The sequence below is a fragment of the Physcomitrium patens genome, chromosome 8, assembly GCF_059467195.1.
Source record: "Physcomitrium patens ecotype Gransden chromosome 8, ASM5946719v1, whole genome shotgun sequence".
NCBI classification, from domain to species: domain Eukaryota; kingdom Viridiplantae; phylum Streptophyta; class Bryopsida; order Funariales; family Funariaceae; genus Physcomitrium; species Physcomitrium patens.
In genome coordinates this window covers 8057923-8063861 of record NC_143417.1, presented here as the reverse complement: position 1 = coordinate 8063861, position 5939 = coordinate 8057923, and positions in this window count along the sequence as shown.

The following is a 5939-nucleotide window of genomic DNA, read 5'->3' as shown; positions in this document are numbered from 1 at the left end:
ATATATATATATATATATTTATTTTAATATTTATTTATATAATTAAATAGAAGTAGGTAAAAATAGATTTATTTCATAATATTTTTTAAACGCTATTTTGACTTTACATGTATTTGTATTTGATTGAAAGGTTAGAAACTTAGTCAACAAGTTATTTATGTATTAATAGTTTGCAAAATAAGCTAACTATGTGGTGCACACATAGAAAACTTATCTTACAAGATATATGTCTTGCAAAGTCAACACGTTTTGGAGGTCCTATATGACATTGCCATGTAGCTCTTAGTTAAGAGTATATGTAGAAGGAAGATTGAAGCCTTTTCTATTCTTATCAATACTTTTTTGGTCCTTAGTCTTATTTCAAGACTTTGTAGTCTTCTTGTCTTTGGCAATAACCATTCTACTTTAATATTATATCTTTTCATGTTTTTTTAATCTCTTTGAGTGATACAAGAGTATATTGATATTTTAGTACTTTAAAGTTTATATCCTTAACAAAAATTAAAATTTAAGAGTTGACTTGAAGATAGATTTTTAGGCATTGGTTTCATATCATTTGAATGAATATTGAGATTTTGAAGGATTTTTAAAGCTAGTGATGTTGTTAATAGAATGAAGATTTGAAAAATAAAAATATGTTTATAAATTTGAAGATTTTTTAAGTTTTGTAGTATTTATATAGATGAAATTTGGGTAGTATATTGATATGTTGGTTATAAATACGTTTGCAAATTTTGAGATCAACCAAATAGTTCGATTGATATATATGAAGGTTTTTGTAGATTGAGGTTTACGAAATTAGAATTTAGAAATTAGTGATTGTTTCTAAGATCTATAATGTCAATTGAATTGAGGTGAATGTTTTTGTATAGATACCAGATTCAATTTTTAATACTTGAGTGAAATTTAAAAGCAATTCAATAGTTTAAGAAGTTATTATTAGTACTAAAAGTTTAATATTTAGGATGGAATAAGAGACTATATAACATCCAATTGGATTATCTTGTATTTCTCTCAATTGATAAGTGTAATTTATTTCATCTTTCTTATACTTGTTTCTAACTAAAATATTTAGAAGTGTACAATTTTTGAATTGATATTAATAGTTCGATTATTAGTTGTTGAGGTTTCAATTTGCTATAGGATTTTTTAAGAATTTTTTGAAGATTTATAGTTTAATTAGAATTTGCTTAGAATTTGATTTAAGATTTGCCTAAAATTTAGGATTCATTAGGATTTTATTGGAATTTAACCTAAGATTTCATTAAGATTTAATTAGGATTTTAATTAAGTTTTGACCTAAGATTTGGTTAAGTCTCAATTAAGATTTCAATTAGGGTTTGATCCAAAATTTGATTAAGGTGCATTAGAGTTTTAATTAAGATTAAATTAAAATTTGATTAAGATTTATTTAAAATTTCTATTTTTGATATTTTTTTTGCATGATTATTATTATTTTTAATAGTTTTATTTCTAATATTTTTTCAAGATTACTTTTATTTCTTTAAAGTTTTATTTTTATTTTTCTTTAAGATTTTTTGTTATTTTTTTTATATTAGTTTAGAACTTCTTTATGTTTTTTTATAACTTCTTTGAAATTTATGTTGGATTGATTAAAGTTTCATAAGGATTATTAAGATTTATTTAAAATTTATTTGACATTCTATTAGACTTAATATGATGATTGGTGCATTTCTACTTACCTTCCATAGCTAGGTACTTGATGCATTTTCAAGCAAGAATACATGTAATACAATAATATAATAATATTTAATGTAACAAGATCTCTTTCTAATCTAATTATTTTAAGTGTATCATGATTTGAAAAGTATAATCTTCAAATAGATTAGATTTTTTGTAATCTTGATTTTTTTTTTAGTTAAATCCAAAATTTCATTAGTCAAATAAAAATAAAAAAGTCTAATAGATCTAAATCTTTACTAATAGCTACAAGTGTAGGCAAAGAAAGGTCATCTTTTGTTATATATGCCACACTCATTTCTGATGGTAAAAAGATGTTAAGTAATATTTCTACTTAATATCAAGATTTTTAAGACTTTTTTGAAAAGAAGAATGTAGATATTCTTCCAAAACATTGATCCTATGATTATTCAATTGATCTTCAAGAAAGATCTTAATTGCCATTTGGACCAATCTATATCTTATCACAAAATGAATTAGCTATATTAAAGGAATATATTGATAAGAACTTGGCTAAAAACTTCATATACCATTCAAAATTTCCAATAGGAGCTCTTAACTTATTTGTGAAGAAAAAAGATGTTTTTTTGGATGTGCATAAACTATTGAGCACTTAGTAAGATTACCATCAAGAATAGATACTTCCTATCTCTGATTTTAAGACTTTTTGACCAACTCAAATAAGCAAAGATCTACATATAAATAGATCTACGAGGAGCATATAACTTAGTCCACATTAATAAAAGAAATGAATAGAAGACTAGTTTTAAACTAAATATGGATATTTTGAATATAATTTCATACTTTTTGGACTTACGAATAATTAGTTATTTTTTAACATCTCATGGATGATATTTTTTGTGACTTTTTTTAATGATTTTGTTGTTTGTTATTTAAAAAACATTTTAATTTACTCTAAGAATAAAAAAGAATATAAACTTCATATTTATTATGTATTATGAAACTTAAAGATGCAAGATTATATACCAAGATGAAAAAGTATGTATTTCATACTACTTAAGTTGACTTCTTAGGATATATTATCTCAAACAATGGTCTTATGATAGATCCTTAGAAGATTTAGACTATCATAGATTGGAAGATCTCAAAAATAGTCAAAGATATGCAATGTTTTTTGAAATTTGTAAATTATTACTAAAACTTCATGAAATTTTTTTCTCAAGTTGTAGCCCTATTTATATGTTTAACTTATAAAGCCAAACTTAAATGGAATATATATATATATATATATTATTTGATACTTTGAATAAATAATTTACTTCTACACCAATCTTATATTGTGTCAACTTCTCTAAGAATTTTTTTTATAGAAGTAGATATATTAAATTTTTTCTTGAGTGCAATATTGTCATAAATGGAAGTAGATAAAAAATCCTATTTAGTAGCTTTTTATTCTAGAAAATTTTTAGTACCAAAGATCAATAACAAGATCCACAATAATAAAAAAAAAAAAAAAAAAAACTTCTTGTAATTATGGATTTTATTGAAGAATGGCATCATTATCTAGAAGGTGCTTTCATTCCAATTACAGTGTATATAGATCACAAGAACCTCAAGTACTTTATATTAGTGTGAATGTTGAATCATTGCTAGACTCATTAAAGCATGTTATTATTGAGATTTGATTTTAAGATTACATATTGATTTGAAAAATAACAAGGTTTATGAAATACGCTTTTTAAACATTCTTATCTTGCATCTAAAGAAAGAAATGTAACTTTTTATGAACAAAAAATGGTCATCTTGAAGTCGAAGTAAAATCATCTTTTAGTAATAAAATCATCAATATCTCTTGATTCAATCTTTGTGAAGCAAATTCAATCAAGTATATTCTTTAATCTTCTTATTGATGATATTTAGAATATTTCTTTTCAGTCTCATGATACTTCCAAGTTCTAGTTCAAAAAAAACTTATTCTATTTCAAAAATCACTTATATATTTCACAAAAAGAAGCATGATTATATGTTCTTTATATTATCATTAAGATGATTGAATAACTCTTTTGCCATTGTAAGATTTTGTATATAATAATTTGATATTTTTTTTATTCTATAAGTATATTTATTTGTCAATTATCATTATTATCCACAACTTAATATTCTTGACTTTTCAAAAGTTGATAATCTTATGATAGAAGATTTGGCAAATTGTTTGTTAGAATTACATGGAACAATTAAGGCACAGTTAAAAGAAGCTCAAAAACAACAAAAAATCAATATAAATACCTATTACAAGAAACAACCATAATTCAATAAGAGTGACATGGTATAATTACTTCATCACAATATCAAGACTATCCTTCCTTGTGACAACTTGGATTATCATATCCTTAGATCTTTTCTTATTTGTATATAGGTCAATTGTGTTGTTTATTAATTATATCAATCAAAGTCTATGAAAATCCATTCTATTTTTTACGTCTCTCTTCTTAAATTATATAAGTTAATAAAAAATCTTACAAATATAGCAAAGAATATTGAAGATTTTTATCAACAATGTCATTCAAAATTAAGATAAAGAATAGCAAATCTTTGCTATAAAAGAAACAAGATACAAAGAAGATAGCATATTTTCTTTTATTCTTGTTTGTAGCTTTTGTGTATTTATGGATCTAGAGAGATTGAAAATCAACAACTAGCACATTCAATTCAAGAGCTATTATTTGCTCACTTATACAACAAGACACTGTAATTGTCACAACCTTCAAGAAAATGTAATCTAGATGAAGATCTTCAAGAATGACATATCTTTCTTCAAATAGATGGTGAGTTACAACGTATTTTGGTATTATAACTTTAGAAGAGACATGTCTCTAATATTTTTCCTCCTTTTAGATATAAGTTTTACAAGTTTTATAGATACTACTTTGAATTTATATGTGTTTATAGATTAGAAACTTAGTCAATAAGTTAGCCACATGTCACACAAGTTAGTAGCTTATGGAACAAACTAACTATGTAGCATATTGTAGAATAAGTAGTTATTTGCTGATTTGTAGATACTTAGTTTATAGTGTAAACAGGGATAGATGACTATTGGAAAGGTAGTTCAGTAGTTAAAATAGATGAATAGTTAGGAAAAGCAGTTTTTATTAGAGATGTAGCAGTTGGTATCTCGTAGTAGGATAAGGAGGATGAGAGAGAGGAAGAAAGGGCCATTACTGTGATAGTGTGAGCCGGGGTAAGCTTGGTGCTACCTCTTTTCTTTTGTTGTTATGTTCTTTGAAATAAGAGTATTGAGAGTTTCTGAATATTGTGAAGTGAATCATGGAATGAAAGTGTGAATGGAATTATATGTTATTGAATGAGAAGAAGAGAGATTGAATGCTGAAATCTGAATGTAGTTCAGCAGAAAGAGTGAATCTGTGGTTGTGTGAAACACTGTAATGTGAATGGTAGTTCTGTGTGAAGAATTCCAGTAATTGGAATGAGGATAATTGTGTGCTGAAGCTGTGATGTTGAGGTATTACAGTTGGAGATTATAAGAGTGAAGATATATTGGTGGAAATAACAGTTATTGGTATAACTGAATTGTTGTAAGGAAGAGATTGATAAGGTGAAAGGAGAGATTATAGTTTCCTTGTGTGCTTAGACAATGGAAATAGAGACGATACATTGGAGGTAATTAATTGTGTGACCCTAACGTGAACGCTCAAGCAACTAGTCACTCTCCGTGTTCGAATTTCCCTATACAGATTTATTCTGGGAGGTTTCTTTCAGAATAAGTAAAACGAGTAACCACACATATATATAAAAAACTTGTCTTGTAAGTAAAGACATATGTCTAACAAAGTCAATATGTGTTGGAGGTCTTATAGAACATTGCCATATAGCTCCTAGTTAGATAATATATAAAGATGCAAGAGTGAAGCCTTCTTCACTTTTGTCAACACCTTTCTAGTCTTTAGTCTTGTTTTAAGACTTTCTAATCTTTTTGTCTTTGGCAATAACCATTCTAGTTTAATATTATATCATCTTTGAGAGATTATCTAAACTTTTTGAATAACACAAGATTATCTTGATCTTTTAGTTTTTCAAGATTTATATCCTTGACACTTTATAACTTTCTTCAGATAAAATATTTAGAATATTTTGAAAAATGGTTCTTACTTCCAATAATATCACTAAACATTGGAAGTCTCTTTTATGGTCATAATATCAAATATGTTGTATTTCACCATCTATTCAAAGAAAAACATGTCATTTGTGAGAGTCTT